Source organism: Trifolium pratense, linkage group LG7 (assembly GCF_020283565.1).
Source record: "Trifolium pratense cultivar HEN17-A07 linkage group LG7, ARS_RC_1.1, whole genome shotgun sequence".
Classification (NCBI taxonomy): domain Eukaryota; kingdom Viridiplantae; phylum Streptophyta; class Magnoliopsida; order Fabales; family Fabaceae; genus Trifolium; species Trifolium pratense.
The window spans coordinates 28,977,286-28,999,458 of NC_060065.1; the positions used below are offsets into that span (position 1 = coordinate 28,977,286).

The 22,173-nt window shown below is 32.6% G+C and overlaps 1 long non-coding RNA gene and 1 pseudogene across 6 annotated transcripts; one reads left to right on the plus strand and one right to left on the minus strand.

Annotated features, from left to right (window-relative positions):
- The first annotated feature begins 2,215 nt into the window (after nucleotides 1–2,215).
- On the plus strand, nucleotides 2,216–4,834 carry LOC123894353 (annotated as a pseudogene).
- A 1,836-nt stretch (nucleotides 4,835–6,670) lies between these two features.
- LOC123894359 lies at nucleotides 6,671–9,147 on the minus strand. 6 transcript variants are annotated; one of them, XR_006803723.1, is made up of 5 exons: nucleotides 8,822–9,145; nucleotides 8,347–8,428; nucleotides 8,033–8,229; nucleotides 7,518–7,941; nucleotides 6,671–7,018 (listed from the first exon to the last, which is right to left on the minus strand). It is a non-coding gene; the product is annotated as an uncharacterized LOC123894359 (long non-coding RNA). The 6 variants fall into 6 exon arrangements; XR_006803722.1 differs by having other exon boundaries at nucleotides 8,127–8,229; nucleotides 8,822–9,143; XR_006803726.1 differs by lacking the exon at nucleotides 8,822–9,145 and adding an exon at nucleotides 8,539–8,813 and having other exon boundaries at nucleotides 8,127–8,229.
- Between the last annotated feature and the right edge of the window lie 13,026 nt (nucleotides 9,148–22,173).

Here is a 22,173-nt window from a genome sequence, read left to right on the forward strand (position 1 = left end):
GAGATTTTCAAGTGACTTGGGTAAAGCACACAACAAATTAAAGGCCTTGTCTTTGTCTTCCAAATTCACGTCAATGTTCGCCAAGTCGTCAGTGATCTTGTTGAACTCCGAAAGTTGCTCTACCACAGGCTTTTTCTCCACCATTCGAAAGAAAAACAACCGTTCTTTCAAACACTGCTTATGTGCCAAAGACTTCGTCATATACAACGCATCCAACTTGGTCCACATAGCCGCCGCAGTTTTTTCCTTAGCTACTTCCCTCAACACATTATCCGCGAGGCACAAGATAATGGCGCTCAAAACCTTATCATTCATCTCGCTCTTTTCTGCATTCGAGAGAGTATTTGGCATATTCGATATGCCCAACAATGCTTCAACACACTTTTGTTGTGTTAATATTGCCCGTACCTTCACCTTCCACAAACCGAAGTCATTTTTACCGGTGAACTTCTCTATCTCCCACTTAGAACCCATGATACTTAATTCGTTTGATCCTTTGCCCCACGGTGGGCGCCAATTGTTGTTAATTCGGATTGAATCACACCAATAATCTTGATGTGTGGAGCAAATCGAATAAGCAATCAAAACGTGGAAATAGCCATAATAATCACGAACAAAAGATAAGCAATAAAACTGTAAAGAAAACGAAGCAATTGTTTACCTAGTTCAGTCAAAACCGACCTACTCTGGGGGAGAGAGCCACTCTCCGTTCCACTATCAATGAAAAGCTTGATTACAACGAGATTCAATACAAAAGAGTTGCAAGAATTAGACTTCAACCCTAATTCTACCCTTTTCCCAAATCTCTTCCCGTGACCAAGAGATTTCAATGATAAGTGATTACAAGATGAAAGAATCAACACCCAAAACCTAGAGATGAACCAAGAGTAACCCTCTTAACCCTAACTGCCGTTTTGGTGAAAGAAACCCTCAAAACTTGCTGTTAAAAAACAGAAAACGTGACCCTTTAAATACCTTGCAGCAATTTTCGCCCGAGGCACCAATTTTCACGCCTGGGGCGAAATGTTTCGCCTGAGGCACGAAAACAGAATGTAAGCTCCATTTCTACTGAAATTTCGCCTGGATACCAGAATTTCGCCCGGGGCACCAAAACAGCAGCTTTTGCTGTTTTTCCACATTTTCAAGGCAATTCCCAACAAACTGAATTTTTTTAATGATTTTATTCTGGATATCCTCATGTCTGATTTGTGTTGATTGTTTGTTGGATAGGCGTATTTTTCTTCAAGCATCTTTATATTCATGTTGTTGAATATGCCGGAACATAGGAATTGATAATAGGAAAATATTATGAAACTATTAACATGATATTTAACTCAAAAATCTATGACAGACACTATTAAAATTATAAAAATGATTGTCCTGTGAACATATAGCTCAGTTGTTAGAGACTACGTACGAACTGGATTTGACAAAAAAAAGGCAAATTTTATGGTACATGTGATAATTCTTAATGTACTGGTATATCATGTAATTAAATTAATATGTAAATGAATATTTTTTAAAGGAAATCATTTTTCTTATCATTAAAATGATTATAGTAACTAAATATTATTCATCAAAATTGTCAAAAATATAAAATTTGATATTTTTTGAATTTTTATTCATCATTATAGTCAATATTAATTTTTTTTTCTAAGAAAATATTAGAAAAATTAGTATCATGCTTATAAACAATATATTGTGCTTTTTCTTATGATATTATTATTTTTAAAATAATATAATTAGATAATAGTTAACCCACTTGGGGTTGGTTGAGTGGTGTTGGCTTGGGCCCTTGGAGTATGCTCCTTTCAAGGTCTCAGGTTCGATTCTCACGGGTGCCAATTTCGGTGGGCTAAGTCCATACAGAGCAAAAAAAACTCTGGCTTTAAATGGGGCCCCGCAAGTGAGCGGTGGGATTGGTCCCCTTGAATTAGTCGGTCCTAAGGCCGGATACCAAGTTTTCAAAAAAATAATCAGTTAATAGTTTTTTAATTCATAAAAATAATCGTTAATTTATCAATTTACTGACTTGATATACCGGTAGATTCCGTAGAAGCTCCCAAAAAAAAATAGTTAAAATATTTTCCTTAATAAAAATATTAATTTTAATTCAAAAAAAGACCCCAAACAGAGGAAAATGATTAGTTGTGTTGTACGTGGTTGAGGATCGTGTTTGAGGATAACAGATCTTAAAATTTGTGGTGTGTAATTTTTTTTTGAAAGTCAACAAGATCTTAAAATTTGTGGTGTGTAAAATTTGGGAACATTATATAGTCGAAGGTTGGGAAAATTATGTGTGGTTGACTGGTAGTTCCCAAATTTTCCCAGGTGCAATATATTGTGTCTAAGTTAAGTTCCAAGATCATGGTAGAACCAACAGAAAGGTAGTAACTAACAAATTAACCTTCTTTAACATAACATATCCAACCATGCATGTTTTTGAATCCTTGTTGTGTGTCTCTCTTCCTCAGGTATGCAGTTGTGACTGGAGCAAACAAAGGAATTGGGTTTGAGATTGTAAGGCAGTTAGCTTCTGCTGGGATCAAAGTGGTTCTTACAGCAAGAGACGAGAAAAGAGGTCTTCAAGCTTTGGAAACACTAAAAGCTTCTGGTTTATCTGACTTTGTTGTCTTTCATCAACTAGATGTTGCTGATGCTTCAAGTGTAGCCTTGTTGGAAAAATATGAGACATAGAATTATTTCATTAATATAAATCAAAAAAATATTAAAATAAATAAAATAACAGTATCGAATTATTGAACAAGAAGAAATAAAATAAGATACATAATAAAATAAAAATTATAGAACAAGAATAACTTATCGCATTATTGACTGAGGCGTGCAATGCCCGGTGCAATTAATTATAGATGGGCTTAAGAGTATTTCGCCACCACAGGTAAATTACCCGGTGCAGTTGGTCTCATAGCTAATACCCTCCAGGATACAACAGTCACATCTTGCTAGCACTGCACGTGAATTAACAAGGTCTCATAGAACTACTTTTTGGATACTCAAGGGAACTTGTAGTATTATTATTATTATATTTTTCTAATATAACTCTTGTTGTCTACCTTATTCTTTATACTCCTATATCATTTCAACCATCCTGTCCCTTATATAATAAGAATTTATAGGATACCTCTTGCATTCACTTGCCAACCAATAAATCTTATTAATATGGATTAATGAGTAATACAACCAATTAAATAGAAACGGCTAACTTGAATAACCAATTATGAAACGTGCATTATTATTAATAATTAAAAAATAATGATTCTTAAACTTAAAAATAAATTACATATAAAATATCCTACACTCTTGCACATTTTGTCAAATCCCAGTTTGGCAAACTTGATATTCTGGTAACATCCAAAAATTTAATTCAGCGTTTAAAACTTCATTTTTAGTATGTGATTTGTTTGTATATAACTCATGAACAATTATTGTGTTTTGTGTAGGTTAACAATGCTGGGATTGGCGGAGTTGAAATTAAAGACAGTGATTTATACAGTCAAGTAATGATTACAAACGGGGTTAGTACGTATAAGTTTGAATCTTGTCAATTATCGGCGGAGAAAAAGTTTGAACTTGATTCAATCTGCGCTAAAAATGTCATGATATATGTGAAGTACTAGTCCATTAAGTTTTCTTGTGAAGTTGAAACTATGTTGAAAGCTTTTCTATGTTAAATGATTAGTTTTGTATGAAGAACTTCTGTAATGGTTTAGTATTGAGTTGTTCATACCTTGCAACAGGCAGTATCTAATGATGAATTGAAAAGGGCAATGACAGAAACATATGAGTTAGGTAAAGAATGCATACAAATAAATTATCATGGAGCTAAAACAACATTTGAATACCTTCTTCCCCTCCTTCAATTATCTGATTCACCAAGAGTTGTCAATGTTTCATCACTAGGGGGCAAGATAGAGGTAACATAATTTGTATATCAATAAATTCTTACTGACTAATGAATAAACATGTATTAGCACAAATTACTTAAATATTGAGCATGCTTTGATTAGTATACTATTAATAATTAGTAAAATTAGAAATAGATACCGACAATGGATTAGTTAGATGTTGTGCGAGACTTGACCTCTTAAGCAATAGGTTACGGGTCCAATCTCTTAATCTTGCGCATGGAAAAAATTCTATTGGTAGGGGAAAACCTACCATATTGTGCCCCAAGGTTTTCCTGACAAAGAGTAGTTAGTCACTACTAAACGGCAGTAAAAATAGATTGCTTGAAAGTAATTTTTTTCCAGGCTTAAATTTGATATGTTTTTAAAAGTTATGATTTTATTGATGACATGTCAGAAAGTATCAAATGAATGGGCCAAAGGAGTCTTGAGTGATGTTGATAACCTTACAGAAGAGAGAATTGATGAAGTTTTAAAGGAGTTTCTCAAAGATTATATATGAAGAAGGGTCCTTAGAAAGAAAAGGTTGGCCTAGGTTTCTTGCTGCCTATATTGTTGCTAAAGCTTCGATGAATGCGTATACAAGAATTATTGCGAAGAAGTATCCTACTTTACGCATCAATTGTGTTTGTCCTGGTTATGTCAAAACAGATCTAACTGGCAATACTGGTTTCTCCAAAACAGAAGAAAGTGCTGCTCATCCTGTTAGGTTAGCGCTACTTCCAAATGATGGTCCATCCGGTATTTTCTATATCCGGAATGAAGTCTCTTCATTTTGATTAATAATGTATATGATGTTCAATTTGATGGATTATGAATAAATTGCATTGCTTGTTAACAATGACCCCTTAATGGTGAAGATATCTTGAAACTCGTCTAAAATATCAAAATTATTATGGTTTTAGTTATATTTTTTTGGGTCAAGTATAATATTAGAATTCCACCTTTTTTTTTGACAATCAGAATTCCACTTTTTTAAATTGAATAAATGAAATGTTTGGGTTTAAACCCCGACTCTTATATTTAAATTGTGATGTTCATACCAAATAAATTGAACTCATTACAGAACTGAATTCATTACAAATGTTTTAAGTGTTCAATCAAAATTGATTGACTCTTTGCAAGTGTACAAACTTTGTCAATTGAGTAATAAAAAGATATCGATCCTCAAGGATTGCGTTGCTCAATCAAGGTGATTGTGTCTATGAACATACTAAAATTAAAACACATTTTTGGGGGTTTGTTTGAGTAATTGGTTTGTAAGAAAACGTTTGGAAATCAAATGATAAACGAGTGAGGTTGGATCATCGAAACTCCCTAAACTATAGCAATCGCATACAATCAATCATATCGTATTTGAATCATTCAAGTGTCACAACTAGATCAACAAATTGGTGAATCTCAATCTCTTGATAAATTCACCCTATCCTTTACCGATACTTCTCCAATATCTTTGATGGAACCTACCGGCAACAGAGTAATTGAAAACGCGTTGATCGTGTGTTACACTCTATGTTTCAATCTCTCGACCGGAAACACTCAAGTGCTCCATGAATTCATGTCGGATTCTAACTCATATTCTCATACATAATCAGAATCTAAAATCATTGCAAAGTTGATCAGAAATTGAAAAGCATTAAGCATTGATATTCATGAAATAACACTGTTACAGAGAGATTCAATACAGATAAGATAGATTACAAGCAATTACATAGTTCAGTTCATCTCTAGATCCAACCTCTATGAGGAGTTTAGCTCCTCATGGTGATGTGCACAAATCCAAGCTTCAACTTCACAAGAATGGCTCCCATGCTGTTGAACTACTTGAATCTAGCCACTGGAATGCAGGATCAGACTCCACCACAAGATCTCAGAAAATCAAGTATGAACTCCCAAATTTCGAACCCTTTTTCAGAAAATGAGATTTCAATATATACAGATCACAACCACGCCGCGCGTCAGATCTATCACGTCGCGCGTGGTTGCTCCTTTTCCACTACGCCGCGCATGAAACTGCATCACGCCGCGTGTGATCAAGGCAGAGGAGAACTGATCTTCAGCACACGTTATTACGTCGCGCGTAGGTTACTTCACACCCCCGGCGTAGTTGTTTTCTTCCTTCACGCCGCGCGTGATATAGGCAGTGGCAAATCCATCTTCTGATCAGGGTATTACGCCGCGCGTGGACAGGTCCCCCCGCCGCGCGTAATAGGAGCAGGGAAAAACTTCTTCTGTTAAGGCCATTACGCTGCGCGTGATACTCCACGCCCCCAGCGTAGTATAAATGCATTTTTACTGCATACACTAGTGGAAAAAACACTTTTTAAATCGGTTCCTGGAGGCTTTTTAAATCGGTTCAACAACCGATTTAAAATCGATCGATTTAGTAAGTTTTTTTGTTTTAAATCAGTTGTCAATCCGATTTAAAAAAAGTTTTTAAATCGGGTAGCACGATTTATTTAGTTTTATTTAAATCGGTTAGACCAATTTAAAAAAATTCAAAAAATCTGTTACCTTTTTAAATCGGGTGTACCCGATTTAAAATATCAAATTTAAATCGGTTTAACCGACTCAGTAACTTATTTTAAGTCAGTTCAACCGATTTAAAAGCATATACTATTTCTTTCTTTTTTAATCCCAGATTCTCCTACAATATTGCGCGCCCGCACACACAGATATATATATATATATATATATATATATATATATATATATATATATACACACCACCAAATTATAAATAATAAATCGAAACTTCATCACTACCTTCAATAAAAAATATCATAAAACCAAATATCATACCACCAAATTGTACTTAAATTAAGTTACAAAATATTCATGAAATACTATTCCGAAAGTACCATCGGATCTAAATATCTCCTACTAAAACTAAACAATCTTATGCTCCAAACAAAAGCACAAACAAGCCTAAGCAAAGCTACACAATCTTAGACTACTACCAAAACACGCCTAACCAAATTAAATCTAAACAATCTTAGGCTACTTCATATAAATTCAAGAATCGAATTTGCTAAACTTTCTTGAACATTCGAAACTTCGTCCTCATGAAATGGTGTTGAATCTCCAAATACCTAAATAAATATTAAATAATATTAGAATATTGTATCATCATTAAAGAACACAATTAACTAGCCCATACATTGCACGTGTCAAAGTACAGACTATACCAAGTGAAAACACATAATTTAAAGAACAAGTGAAACCAAATGATTTCTATTCTATTACCAAACTGCAAGTAATACAAATTAAAAGCACATAATTCTAATAACAAGTGAAAGCATGTGATTTTTATTCTAATACCATGTGAATGGCATGCACAAAATTAATCTATTAGCATGTGAACTAACAAACAGATTTTGGTGAATTATGCTTAGTAGATTGTGTATTAACCAATACAAATTATGCTAGTTTTTTCTAGTAAAGGTTTTAATTATGAACACATTAAAAACTAATCCATTAATTTCACATTGCAGTTCTGTTCACATAGATCTGTTTCAATTTCATAATTTTAATCAAATTGATAAAGCAGAACCACAAGTCAATTTTAGTTTCATAGATCAGAATACTTACAATCAATCTTACAGCCTTTGCCCTTTTTCATCTTTCAGAGCGAGTTTCAACGTTTGACGTTCACGCAACACTCCTTTTCCCTTTTTCATCTACCCAATAAACTTCTACATGCATCAACTCTATTCAAGGGATTCAAATCTAAATTAAATACCAAAGGTAATCAGTCCAGTTACTCCTGCAGAGGAAAATAATAAATAATAAAGTAATGGCTTTAACTCCACTCCTCTACCAACCAAATATCCCATGAAGTACATCAATTGAATCCTCAGTAAGTTTATGCTGTCACCTGCAACCTATTCTCATTTAAACAAAAGAAGAAAAGTTGTTGCATAAGCATGCCTATAATACACCACAAACCAAACAAAAGATAAACGATAAGAAAAATTAGGAAGTTTTCATAGGACCACTGTACCTTTCCACCACCCTGCATCAAAATCAAACACACAGTTCAACATTGTAGGGAAAAAAAAGAGGTAAAAAGGACAATTACTAATTTAGAAGGTTTGGTCACATACTATAATATTTATAATTGATGCTTAAGAGTCAGGGATATGCAATTCCACATAATCAACAAAGTCACCTAAAATGTGTACACAATGAGAGAAACACCTGATACGAGGCTAGTAATCCGACTCATCTGCAGCTGCCGTACCCCAAAACCAGAAAATTCTACTACAGAACAGCAACCCACAAACCAAAACAAAACACAAACCTGCACCAGTTCAACAAACTTGAACTACAACATCAGCTAAACCCAAAATAGGTCTAAGCAAACCTTAAAACACTGTAAATTATCGAAAAATCCAGTTCCAATTCAGCAGAAAATTACCTTATCATACAACTTAAAGGATATAACTATTGTTAATGGTTAAAACCTCATTCATTTGTTGTCCCCTTTATTTGTTCAGTAGCTACAAAACAACATAAACAAAACAATAAGAATTGTCAAATAAGAATCCACCCGAATCAACAAAAATTGGATAAAATCACCTCTCAAGTTTCATTTTTTCTTCACACATACAATCTTAAGATTGAATCATTTGATTAGAGAGCAATCAACAATAAATCTGAACTAAGCATTAGACATATTTTCAAATTAGCATCAGTTTAACATGAATTAGAGGTTCTCTGAATGAACTTCAACTGTCAAATTAACAAGAAAGAAAGGGGAAATAAACCATAGATCCGAACACAACAGAAGCAATTATAGGTTTCAAGGATGAAAATCGACTTTAGATCTTAGGAAAAAACAAAAGAAAATAGCATAACACAATTTCGTAGGGTTCGAGGATAAAATAGCGAACCTGAAAAGTGAGATGCCACAACGGAAGAGAAGGCTGTAAGAAGATAACGGTGAGGGACGATATAGAGATTGTGTGTGGTGACTGGTTCTCACTTGTGATGTGAAAAACGAACGCCGGGGCTGTTGCAAAAAGGGAAAAAGGTCATGAATGGTAAGAGGCTATAGGGGAAAATAGAGTCTCGATGCCTAATCAAGGAGGAGAAGATGGAGGTTTATGGTGGCGGAGATGAAGAGGGAGGCGCTGTAGAGCATCGTGAGGAGGGAGTGTGAAGGAAAAGAGGCACGCTAGGGTTTCAAATTTCAATACAGTTTTTTTCTTTTATTAAAAAAAATATTATAAATTAATAACTAAAGTTTAAGGGGGGTGTATTGGATTGGGATTTCATGAGACAATTTTGGCAAAAAAAATCTTGATGATTTTATGAGATTTTGTTGGACTATATTAATTTTGTGAGATTTTAAAGACTTTTTTACAGAGACTTTTTTACAATCAAGATTTTTAACACATGATTTGAATGGATTTTGAGAGATTTTTTTCAAAAAACTTTTTACAATCAAGATTTCATAATACTTTATATATTAAGAAACTTTTGTATATTAGGCAAATTTTAAAAGAATCAATAAATTTTAATAAAAGAAATTATATTTTTTTGGGAATCCAAATTTTTAAACAAAAAAAAAAGCCTTACATTTTTTTCACGTATATGTTTCTAATCACAAATAAAAACCATTATCACCATTGATGGGAAAAGAAGCAGATGAAGGTAACGAAAAAAAATTTGCCGTAAAAAGTTGTATTGAATCAAAAGTTTGTAAAAAAGATGTAGAACTTGTTAAAATATTTTTTTGCAAAAAAACATATTTGATAGAAGAAGAAGAAGAAGAAGAAGAAGAAGAAGAAGAAGAAGAAGAAGAACTGATATAATGATGATGAAAGTAAAAAATCTTGGAGAGTTTGAAAAAGTCTCAAGGGGGGTGTATTGGATTGGGATTTCATGAGACAATTTTGGCAAAAAAAATCTTGATGATTTTATGAGATTTTGTTGGACTATATTAATTTTGTGAGATTTTAAAGACTTTTTTACAGAGACTTTTTTACAATCAAGATTTTTAACACATGATTTGAATGGATTTTGAGAGATTTTTTTCAAAAAACTTTTTACAATCAAGATTTCATAATACTTTATATATTAAGAAACTTTTGTATATTAGGCAAATTTTAAAAGAATCAATAAATTTTAATAAAAGAAATTATATTTTTTTGGGAATCCAAATTTTTAAACAAAAAAAAAAGCCTTACATTTTTTTCACGTATATGTTTCTAATCACAAATAAAAACCATTATCACCATTGATGGGAAAAGAAGCAGATGAAGGTAACGAAAAAAAATTTGCCGTAAAAAGTTGTATTGAATCAAAAGTTTGTAAAAAAGATGTAGAACTTGTTAAAATATTTTTTTGCAAAAAAACATATTTGATAGAAGAAGAAGAAGAAGAAGAAGAAGAAGAAGAAGAAGAAGAAGAAGAAGAAGAAGAAGAACTGATATAATGATGATGAAAGTAAAAAATCTTGGAGAGTTTGAAAAAGTCTCAAGTCTTTTGGTGAGATTCTTGAACAAGTGAACAAAGAAAAGAAGAAGGAGTGCAGTGATGATGAACTATGAAAAAATAAAGAAAAAAAAATTTGATACAGTGATGATGAAAATAAAAAGTCTTGGAGATTTCAAAAAAGTCTCAAGGCTTTTGGTGAGATTGTTGAAAAAGTCTATCAAGTGTATTTTCAACTAAAAAGTCTCTCAAAATCCATTCAATAGAAGAATCCATCAAAATCGGTAGACTTTTGAATACCAGTAGACATTTTAAAAGTAGTACCAAATCTCAATTGAATACCAACGAATTTTATTGCCCTGAAAAAAAAATCATGTTTGTCTTAATTGAATACCACAAGATTTATTTAACTTTTGTAAAAGTCTTGATTGAATACCTCAAGATTTTTTTGTCATAAAAAAGTCTTTTAAAATCCCATGAAATCTCAATCCAATACACCCTCCCAAGTCTTTTGGTGAGATTCTTGAACAAGTGAACAAAGAAAAGAAGAAGGAGTGCAGTGATGATGAACTATGAAAAAATAAAGAAAAAAAAATTTGATACAGTGATGATGAAAATAAAAAGTCTTGGAGATTTCAAAAAAGTCTCAAGGCTTTTGGTGAGATTGTTGAAAAAGTCTATCAAGTGTATTTTCAACTAAAAAGTCTCTCAAAATCCATTCAATAGAAGAATCCATCAAAATCGGTAGACTTTTGAATACCAGTAGACATTTTAAAAGTAGTACCAAATCTCAATTGAATACCAACGAATTTTATTGCCCTGAAAAAAAAATCATGTTTGTCTTAATTGAATACCACAAGATTTATTTAACTTTTGTAAAAGTCTTGATTGAATACCTCAAGATTTTTTTGTCATAAAAAAGTCTTTTAAAATCCCATGAAATCTCAATCCAATACACCCTCCTAAATCGTTTAGGCCGATTTAAATTGACTACATCAATTGAGAATTGGTCCCTTATTTACAAAATTGCCACCGCGTTTTGTGTTTAAATCGGCTTTTCTGTACCTGATTTAAAATCCCTGATTTAAAATGTGTATTTTCCACTAGTGATAATTCCCTGCTTTTCTTGTAATCCAAGTAATCTTGCTTCTGAGCTGATTTCTCTTGTTTATTGACTAGAAAACCTCTAAAACGAGTCTAATGTACCTCAAATAAGAATGGATTTAAGAGTGTGACGAGAAGTCATAAAAAACAAACTATGATATTCAACTTCTTTGAAAATATTTCACTATTTGCTAGATTAATGCAAATCATATGGAATATGAAGATAAGAAAAATACAAGAAAGTTGGGTTGAACTATGTTAGTTTTTTCTAAAATATGCGTGTTTTGGTTAAGTCAAACTCTGAACTAAGAGAAGAGTCTGAGCAAGTTAAGAAAAGAGTTTGCAGCGGATAAAGACAAAACACAAAGAGAAGAGATAAAGAGTGGGACACAAAGTAATTTATACTGTTTTCTCTCGCAAACCGAGAGTAGTTCGGTCCCTATGCACTTCCAAATGATTTCCACCATCACACAAGAGATTTCTCAATGTTCAAGTACACAAGCAAGAGATTTCACACTCTATCTTAATCAAATAAAGAAAGAATTGTTTTTACACTTATACAATCAGAGGTGTAAGCAATACAATACAATAAAATGAACGACTCTACAGACTTCATAATTTTTAAGATACAAATTTTGATAAAAAATTTCAAGTTAAATTTGTGCTCAAATTTTGACACACTTCAGATGGGCGCGCAGATCCAAGCCCATAAATTGAGTCCTTCACCACTATAATTCAAATAATCTTAGAATCTCATACAAACTACTATATAATTAGAAATAGGATAGACTCCCATAAAAATTACTACTATAAAAAAATAACATACAATCAATATAGAAGTAATAAAGAATTGTTATTTAATAAAATATTGGTGCACAGTTCCTTAAATTGACCATAAAATTTATGTGTGTTGATTGACTATTTGCAAGTGTACAACTTCGTCAATTGAGTAATAAAAAAGATATCGATCCTCAGGGATTGCGCAATTGTAACAAAGTAATTGTGTCTATAAACATACTAACATTAACACACATTTTGGGGGTTTGTTTGAGTAGTTTGGATTGTAAGAAAACGTTTCTAGTTCAAATAGTAAACAAGCGAGGTTGGATCATCGGAACCACTTAAGCTATAGTAATCATATGCAATCAATTTGTTGGAGTAAGCCCTAAGAGCCAATCTATTTTCATAGTATTTGCTTTAGGAGTTTGAATATAAATATGGCATTTCTTTATTATATTTGTAAGGTTGCAAAATAATGAAATCCCTAGAATAGAAAGTCCGTTTAATAATTAAGTGTGACTTAATCATGAGATAATATTAAACATAAGGACACTATTCTTAAAGTATCCGTAGTCGAGCTTTAAGGTAAAGGGGATAACCTTAAAGCATAAAGACTATTATGAAGATAGACTGATGATCACATCTCATGGATCATGGGATAAGGAGTTATCAAGTCTTGACGTAGGTATAAATATTAGGAGTAATATTTATACTGGATTGACCCGCTATGAGAGTACTACATGCAAAGTTATGCAAAGTGTCATAAGTTACTCTCATGGTGATAATGGTGTAAACCGCCCTTAGACCTGAAACCACTTTGTACCCTAGATGTGGAGTCAAGTACTTTGTTGCTGATCTAACGTTGTCCGTAACAGGATAACCATAAAGGCAGTTGATGGGTACTTCACAAAGCATGCTGAGGGACAGTAGTGACCTAGATGGAATTTGCCAATCCTGCATAACAGGATAAATGTCATGGGCCCAATATTGAACTGGACAAAGATGACACCAAGTATGTTTTGTGTTCAATATAGACATAAAGGGCAAAGGGGTAATTATACACACTGATATTATCACAAGAGGTTATGTTTAGATCACATGTTAATTTCTCGTAACTTGAGTAGCAGTGATGTGTTGCTAGATACCGCTCACTGTTTATTGTAATAAATAGTGATTTATTATAATTGTCAATGTTACGGAAACCTACAGGGTCACACACATAAGAACAATCTAGTGAGATTGGAACACCGTAAGGTACGGTGCACCTTGGAGAAATAAGGAAATATGATAAGGGTATTATGGTAATTAAAATGAGCATTACATCATATGGTATGATGTAGCAAGAAGGGGGTGCAAATATGTACTAGACATATTTACATGAGAATGGCACCCACTATAGCCCATTTAGTTAAAAGGGCTTTAGTGTAATTTTGCCATGGCAAGTGGTTCTATAAATAGAACCCTTGTGGTAAGGAGAAAAAGTTACACACTTTTGTTACTCATTCTCATGAGCCTTTGTTCTCACCTCTCTTGAGAAACCCTAATCACCTTTCTAGAGTTTTTGTGAAAAACCCTAATCCTTATTTTGTGCCTCCTTTCTCCTAACCCTTCAAACCATTGGAGCTAGCACTCCATTGAAGGTTGTTGTTCGTGTGGACTGGCTAGAGGCGTTATACCTTTAACGCTTGTGATCAAATTCGTTGGTGACTTGGTGGTGACCTTGTTCGTGACGGTTCGAGGTTCTTGTTCGTGACCTTGTTCGTGATTCGAAGTGTTCGATAGCCGTTCGTGATTTAAAGGGAGTTTTCGAACCAAAAGGTAAAACTCTAAACACAATTCATGACCATTCGTAAGGATCACAAAAGGAAAATTTTAAAATTCCGCTGCTTTTATCGTATCAATTTTCCTTCAGTGGTATCAGAGCCACTTACGAAACCATGAATTGATGTTTGTTTAAATTCATGAATTCAGTTTTAATATGATTAAAACAGTTAATAAAAGATTAAAATCGAGTAATTAAAATTTGACGGTTGTTTGTGTATAAATTGGATGATTAACATTGAAACGGCTCCGGAATCCGACACTTGTATGGTGGAGCATGCGATATGTTGATTGTCCTAAGGTTACACGAACAAGAACGGTCAATACTTACATGTGATGTAAGTTTTGTGTATGAATTGGGTAATTAACATTGAAACGGCTTCGGAATCCGACACTTGTATGGTGAAGCATGCGATATGTTAATTGTCCTAAGGTTACACAATCAAGAACGGCCATAAACTTATATATGATATAAGTAACCGTAATGCAAAATGGTGTATGTGATATACCGTTAGTAATTTCGTTAAAATTATTATGAAAGTTATTCAATTAAAGCGAGCCGTGTTCATTTGTTTCGGAATCCGACATTTGTATGGTGAAACAATGACATGTTGATCAATTGGATTGAATTTGGTCATAAGGAATTTTGACGGCATGAAAGGGTTGCACAAATGTTGTGTCATTAAAATTAGGATTTGCAAAACGTATCAAGTGTTGATGCGAAAAGTAGATGATAAATATATTTAATTTTGAAATCGTTTCAAAATTCTAGAAATATCTTTTAAAATTGTTTTAAAAGATAATATCATCAATTTTGGAAATATTTTATTCAAAAGGGTTTTGATTAAATAATTTTTCATATTTGACAAATATATTTAATTATGAAATCGTTTCAAATCTCTAGAAATATCTTTTAAAATTGTTTTAAAAGATAATATCATCAATTTTGGAAATATTTTATTCAAAAGGGTTTTGATTAAATAATTTTCCATATTTGACAAATATATTTAATTATGAAATCGTTTCAAATCTCTAGAAATATCTTTTAAAATTGTTTTAAAAGATAATATTACCAATTTTGGAAATATTTTATTCAAAAGGTTTTGATTAAATAATTTTCCATATTTGGAGAATTGTCAAAAGATTTAATTCTACTTTAAAATAATGTTATTTATTTTAGCAAATTTTGATTCGAAATATTTAATTGTGAATTAAATATTTGAATCAAACTTACCTGATTTGATCAATCGCCGGATTTAATTAATTATGAGACTTTAATAATAATAAAGTTTGTTTGTTATTATTATATTTGATGATCGGTTATGGCCTTAGTTTATTTATTTTATTGCATTTGGTTTTTAAATACGGCCTGCGTGTCGTGCCTTATCTCTATTCTCTATATTCTCTTCTCATCCACTCCCTCGTATGTAAAACGAGTATTCTTTTATATTATTATGTAATATTATGAAGAAGAAGAACAATGGAGGTCAACCTTGGAGATCATGCTTGGAGAAGTATAGATCGTTTTAGGTTAGATTAGGTTCTCTCATTGGCTTGGGAGAACAAATGCGCTATGGGCCATAACTGTTTCATTTTATTTATTTATGTATGTTGATGCATGTGAGTGACGATTTATATGATAAATAAGCCGGTGAGATCAAATTAAATAAAATCCCTCAAGTACTCATAAAGACTAATATTGAAGATGTAGGTTTTGCCAACGCAAGGTGCATTTTCTATACTAGTAAGATGTGTCTATATTAAGTTTTATGTTTTCCAAAGAATAGCACCCTTCAAGATCAATATCGATTAATGTAGGTTTTGCCAACGTAAAGTGCATTGTCAATATTGATAAGTTGCGGTGAGATAACCAGTTTATCCGATTGCTATTTATTGGGTTTAACTTAACTAAAGAAAAATATAATATGATTATATGACTTTAGAAGCAAATGTTGGGTTATTCCATATGATGGATTAAAATAAGTGTTATTCACCCAACGGAAAGGATATGAGAGTTGTATGAGATACAATTGGAAACAGTTTCCTACCTAAATAACTACGTTTTGTGTAATCAGCCCAACGCTGACTTAAAACAAAGTGAAATATGGATCTCATTCTCACTAGAAAATTTTCAACGGGATTTTCCGAATCAAATGTCGAGGGTCATTTGTTTTGAGTAAAATAGTGGGAGCGTATTTAATTAAAGACCAAATTAAATATGATTTAGTCATAATATCTTACATATCTTTGTAATTAGAATTTCGAAATACAATACATATTAAGTTGTCCTTATGAAGGACAAGATTTTCAGAAAGGAGTTTCTGTATTGGTACAAATTGAGAATTGTTCTCAAATGCGAGAAAACTATAAGTCTTGAACTATAAACTGTGAACAACCTACCATAACTAGATTGGAAAAGGGATACTTGTTAGAAGCATCAAGTTGACGTCTAGATATAGAATATATAATAAATGATGTGATCATTTAATCTCAAGTAAGATCCTTTTGAAAGAACTTTAGAGTATGATAAATTTCTCAATGGATCAAAAAGTTGGTCATAGGATCAATCTAACAAATTATAATGGAATAGATATAGACAAAATTGTTTTGAATATCTACCGGAATTTGTTGAGTTGAATGAGAAATAATTTGCACTATCAAAGATTTGAGATATAATATAAATAAGATTTATATTCCTCTTATTTGAATAGTACAAAATGGTTGTCAAAGTAGAACGGCTATGGTTAGACCATTAAATAAAAATGACGTAAATAGTTCTTGGAAGAGTCAAACCAAAAGCATGAAGTGAGACTTCAATAATGCACATATTGTTATAGAAAGTCAAAATTTCTATTTCTACATCAAAAGTATATGATACAAGATGTTGAATCTCAATTTTTCGAAAATAGAGATGCTTAAAGAATTAGAACATTGGCTATAATTTTAAGTCAACCCATATCTAGAATGAAAATTGTTTCATTGATAATGAGAGCTTATGCAATGACTTAAAATCGAGTTTGAAATGGAACACAATAATTGTTATTGAATTCCATCTAGTAATAGAAGTAGCAATTGTATATCTTGTATTGACAATATATGAATTGTAGCCTTAAATGATAAGACAAGTAATGGTCCTATCATTTAAGCAAAGTTTTCTATACTATTACTCCAAGTCAAGTAATGGACTAGGGTTCCATGGTCTTGATAGGGTTATCTATAACAATCGTGATAAGAGCCAAATATGATTTGGACCTTAAATATATCAAGAGCATTGTTGTTTAGTACAAATATTCGATGTGTCAATAAAATAACGCATGACCTATTTGAACAATATACATGAGATGTATGTCGACCACTAAACATATTTTGTATATTGAGTTTATTTTACTTCATTAACATTGATGATTAAAATCATTAGATGTTGGTAGGTGTATGACACCAATTAGAAATCTTTGAATTTGTCAAAGAAATTCAACAATGAAGAAAATAGAACTCGACAAAAGTATTTAAGTTATATGAATGAGTCATATCAGTAAATACTTAATTAAAAGACTATAATAACTATTTTATCACATCATGTTTGACATGATTTAAGGATAGTTTAATTATATATTGACTCTTTCTATAAATCTCTTTACTTATAATTAATCTTCACCCACAATTAGTTCCCTTTTAAAATGATCATAAAGACACCATATGCGATATGGAGGTAAGAGTACCAAGTTTGTCTTTATGAGAATTTTGGATTAAAATTTATTAGATAAATCTAATTCCAAATGAATGAATGAATAAGTGGAAATATCCTAAAGAAAGGGATATTGGTCCTATATCACTCTTAAGGACAAAAGGTTGTTTTGTTGCTAGGTTTGAAACATTCCTCTAGTGGGAGTGTGTCTCTAAAAGAGACAGTGGGAGTGATATAGAACTTGAATAAATTCAAGTACCACAAAACATATTTATTTAAAAGGGAATGCAAACCGGTTCCTCAAGGTTGTTGAAGAACCATTGTTTTAAAGTTGCACAAATCCAAGATAAGTCTAACATATCACATATGGCTACAAGGTATGGTTTTATCATGACTCAGCAATGTGATATGATTCTCATGGAAGATGAGTCTTTGACTTTCTAAAAGGTCGTAAGACGATCTAGATTATGAGAAGTGGCTAAATGCCATGAAATCTCATACAGAATCCATATACACTAACCTTATGTAGATAATGGTTATGTCTTCAAGATGAGTAAGACTCATACGATGAAAGTGAGTATTCTTTTTGAACACTGATATGGATGGTATTAAGAATACCTTATAATATTTGATTGCTTCTGCTAAATGTTGTACTACATGTTTTGGTAGATGGATAACAAAGTTGCATTCCTTAATTGGAATGACCTCATATATATGCGTTGGACATATACGTAAGGGTTTTGTTGATCCAAATGATGCTAGAAAGGTATATAACTTGTAGCTATCTAATTTTGATTAGATAGAGTTCTCAGAAAATTAAATTATTGTTTGTTCCTTTTATGAAGTTTTATGAAAACAAATTAACAAGGACAAACCTATCTAACTTTGATTAGATCGAATAAATTTGAATATTTGTTCCTTTTGAAAGTTTTGTGGAAAACAAATGAAGGACAAATATAAATCTTGTGCATACAAAGTTTTAGTGGGAGTGATAATATCTGATATCATATTAATCATCAAGACATTTTTCTTATACATGTGAGACATGACTAGGAAAATAACTCTTGATGAAACACTTAGGCAAGAATTCCTAAAGAGTTAGGAATAACCTATGTACCAAAATTGAAATTAGTGTTTGACACTAACTTACCTTCAAGAATATCCCTAAGGACCTTAAAGGAACTAAGGCCTATTTCTTGAAATAGATAGGTATGGGAAGGATCATTATAAGGAAGTTATAATGAAGGAAGTTTCCATACCAATGTATTGTATATCATGGCTGAATACAAGCATTGAAAGCTATAAGATAAGCTTCGTAATATGTTTGTTTCAGTTAAATAAGTTGAGTATTTAAGATTGGATCGTTTGGCTCATGATTGAGCTAAAGATATGTTTCCGGTGTTACAAGTCACATTAATCACATTAGTGATGGTAATAGTTTAATCTTGCAAGAACACTTGAAAAATAGATCTCACCGACGATTCATGAATATACTTAGACACTTATATATTTCGATAGAGATCGAAATAGAACGTTGGAAGATACGTAAGATACCAACATAGGAAATAGTTCCTTATCCACTAACAAAGCCTCTTGCGCAGTTGAAGCGTGATGGGCATACTAAGTCTATAGGTATTAAGAGAAACCTAGATTGGCTTTAGTGCTAGTGGGAGATTGTTGGAGTAAGCCCTAAGAGCCAATCTATTTTCATAGTATTTGCTTTAGGAGTTTGAATATAAATATGGCATTTCTTTATTATATTTGTAAGGTTGCAAAATAATGAAATCCCTAGAATAGAAAGTCCGTTTAATAATTAAGTGTGACTTAATCATGAGATAATATTAAACATAAGGACACTATTCTTAAAGTATCCGTAGTCGAGCTTTAAGGTAAAGGGGATAACCTTAAAGCATAAAGACTATTATGAAGATAGACTGATGATCACATCTCATGGATCATGGGATAAGGAGTTATCAAGTCTTGACGTAGGTATAAATATTAGGAGTAATATTTATACTGGATTGACCCGCTATGAGAGTACTACATGCAAAGTTATGCAAAGTGTCATAAGTTACTCTCATGGTGATAATGGTGTAAACCGCCCTTGGACCTGAAACCACTTTGTACCCTAGATGTGGAGTCAAGTACTTTGTTGCTGATCTAACGTTGTCCGTAACAGGATAACCATAAAGGCAGTTGATGGGTACTTCACAAAGCATGCTGAGGGACAGTAGTGACCTAGATGGAATTTGCCAATCCTGCATAACAGGATAAATGTCATGGGCCCAATATTGAACTGGACAAAGATGACACCAAGTATGTTTTGTGTTCAATATAGACATAAAGGGCAAAGGGGTAATTATACACACTGATATTATCACAAGAGGTTATGTTTAGATCACATGTTAATTTCTCGTAACTTGAGTAGCAGTGATGTGTTGCTAGATACCGCTCACTGTTTATTGTAATAAATAGTGATTTATTATAATTGTCAATGTTACGGAAACCTACAGGGTCACACACATAAGAACAATCTAGTGAGATTGGAACACCGTAAGGTACGGTGCACCTTGGAGAAATAAGGAAATATGATAAGGGTATTATGGTAATTAAAATGAGCATTACATCATATGGTATGATGTAGCAAGAAGGGGGTGCAAATATGTACTAGACATATTTACATGAGAATGGCACCCACTATAGCCCATTTAGTTAAAAGGGCTTTAGTGTAATTTTGCCATGGCAAGTGGTTCTATAAATAGAACCCTTGTGGTAAGGAGAAAAAGTTACACACTTTTGTTACTCATTCTCATGAGCCTTTGTTCTCTCCTCTCTTGAGAAACCCTAATCACCTTTCTAGAGTTTTTGTGAAAAACCCTAATCTTTATTTTGTGCCTCCTTTCTCCTAACCCTTCAAACCATTGGAGCTAGCACTCCATTGAAGGTTGTTGTTCGTGTGGACTGGCTAGAGGCGTTATACCTTTAACGCTTGTGATCAAATTCGTTGGTGACTTGGTGGTGACCTTGTTCGTGACGGTTCGAGGTTCTTGTTCGTGACCTTGTTCGTGATTCGAAGTGTTCGATAGCCGTTCGTGATTTAAAGGGAGTTTTCGAACCAAAAGGTAAAACTCTAAACACAATTCATGACCATTCGTAAGGATCACAAAAGGAAAATTTTAAAATTCCGCTGCTTTTATCGTATCAATTTTCCTTCACAATTATATCGAATTGAATCACTCAAGCGTTACAACTAGATCAACAATATGGTGAAACTCAATCTCTTGATAAATTCACCATATCCTTTGTCGATACTCCTCCGATCTCTCGGATGAAAGCTACCGACAACGGAGTGTTTGAAAACGCGTTGATCGTGTGCTACACTCTATGTTTCAATCTCTCGACCGGAAACACTCAAATGCTTCATGAATACAGTTCGGATCGTAACTCATATTCTCATACATAATTAGAATCTAAGATCATTGCAAAGTTGATCAGAATTTGAAATGCATTAAGTAAAGTCATTCATGAAATAACACTTACAAGAGAGTTTCAATTCAATAAGTAAGATTACATTAGATTACAGCCTAAGTATCATCCTAGATCCAACCTCTATGAGGGATTTAGTAAGAAAACGTGCTAATTCAATGATGGAAAAGAGAGGTAGGATTGTCGGAATCACTTAGTCTATAGATATCACATGCAACCAATTATATCAATTTGAATCACTCAAGTGTTACAACTAGATCAACAATATGGTGAATCTCAATCTCTTGACAAATTCACCCTATCCGTTGTCGATACTCCTCCGATCTCTCAGATGAAAGCTACCGACACCGAAGTATTTGAAAACGCGTTGATCGTTCGCTACACTCTATGCTTCAATCTCTCGACCGGAAACACTCAAGTGCTCAATGCATTCAGTTCAGATTTTCAATAAATATTCTCATACGTGATTAAAAACTAAGATCATTATAAAGTTGATCAGAAATTATAAAGCATTAAGTAAAGAACTGCATTGAATAATCACTTAAAAGAGTAATTACAAATCAATAAGCAAGGTTACATGATCAAACTATATCCTAGTTCATCCTAGATCCTACCTCTATGAGGAAGTTAGTTCCTCATAGCTCCTAGTTGAACCTCAAGCTCCAACTCCATGGCTATTTGTAACACCCCAAAAATTAGGATTCATTTTATTTAATTATTTAGTTGTTGTGGTGTTGATTGACGATGTTTATGTACTGTTGATTGACGATGTTTATTTAATTATTTTGTGGCGAATAATTAAATAATTGATAAATAAAAATAATGATGTTGTTAAATAAAAATTAAAAGAAGAAAAAGAAGTAGAAAGTTGTATATAGAGGTGTTGAGAACATAGAGGGTGTGTAGATAGGAAAATGATAGAGAAAGGAA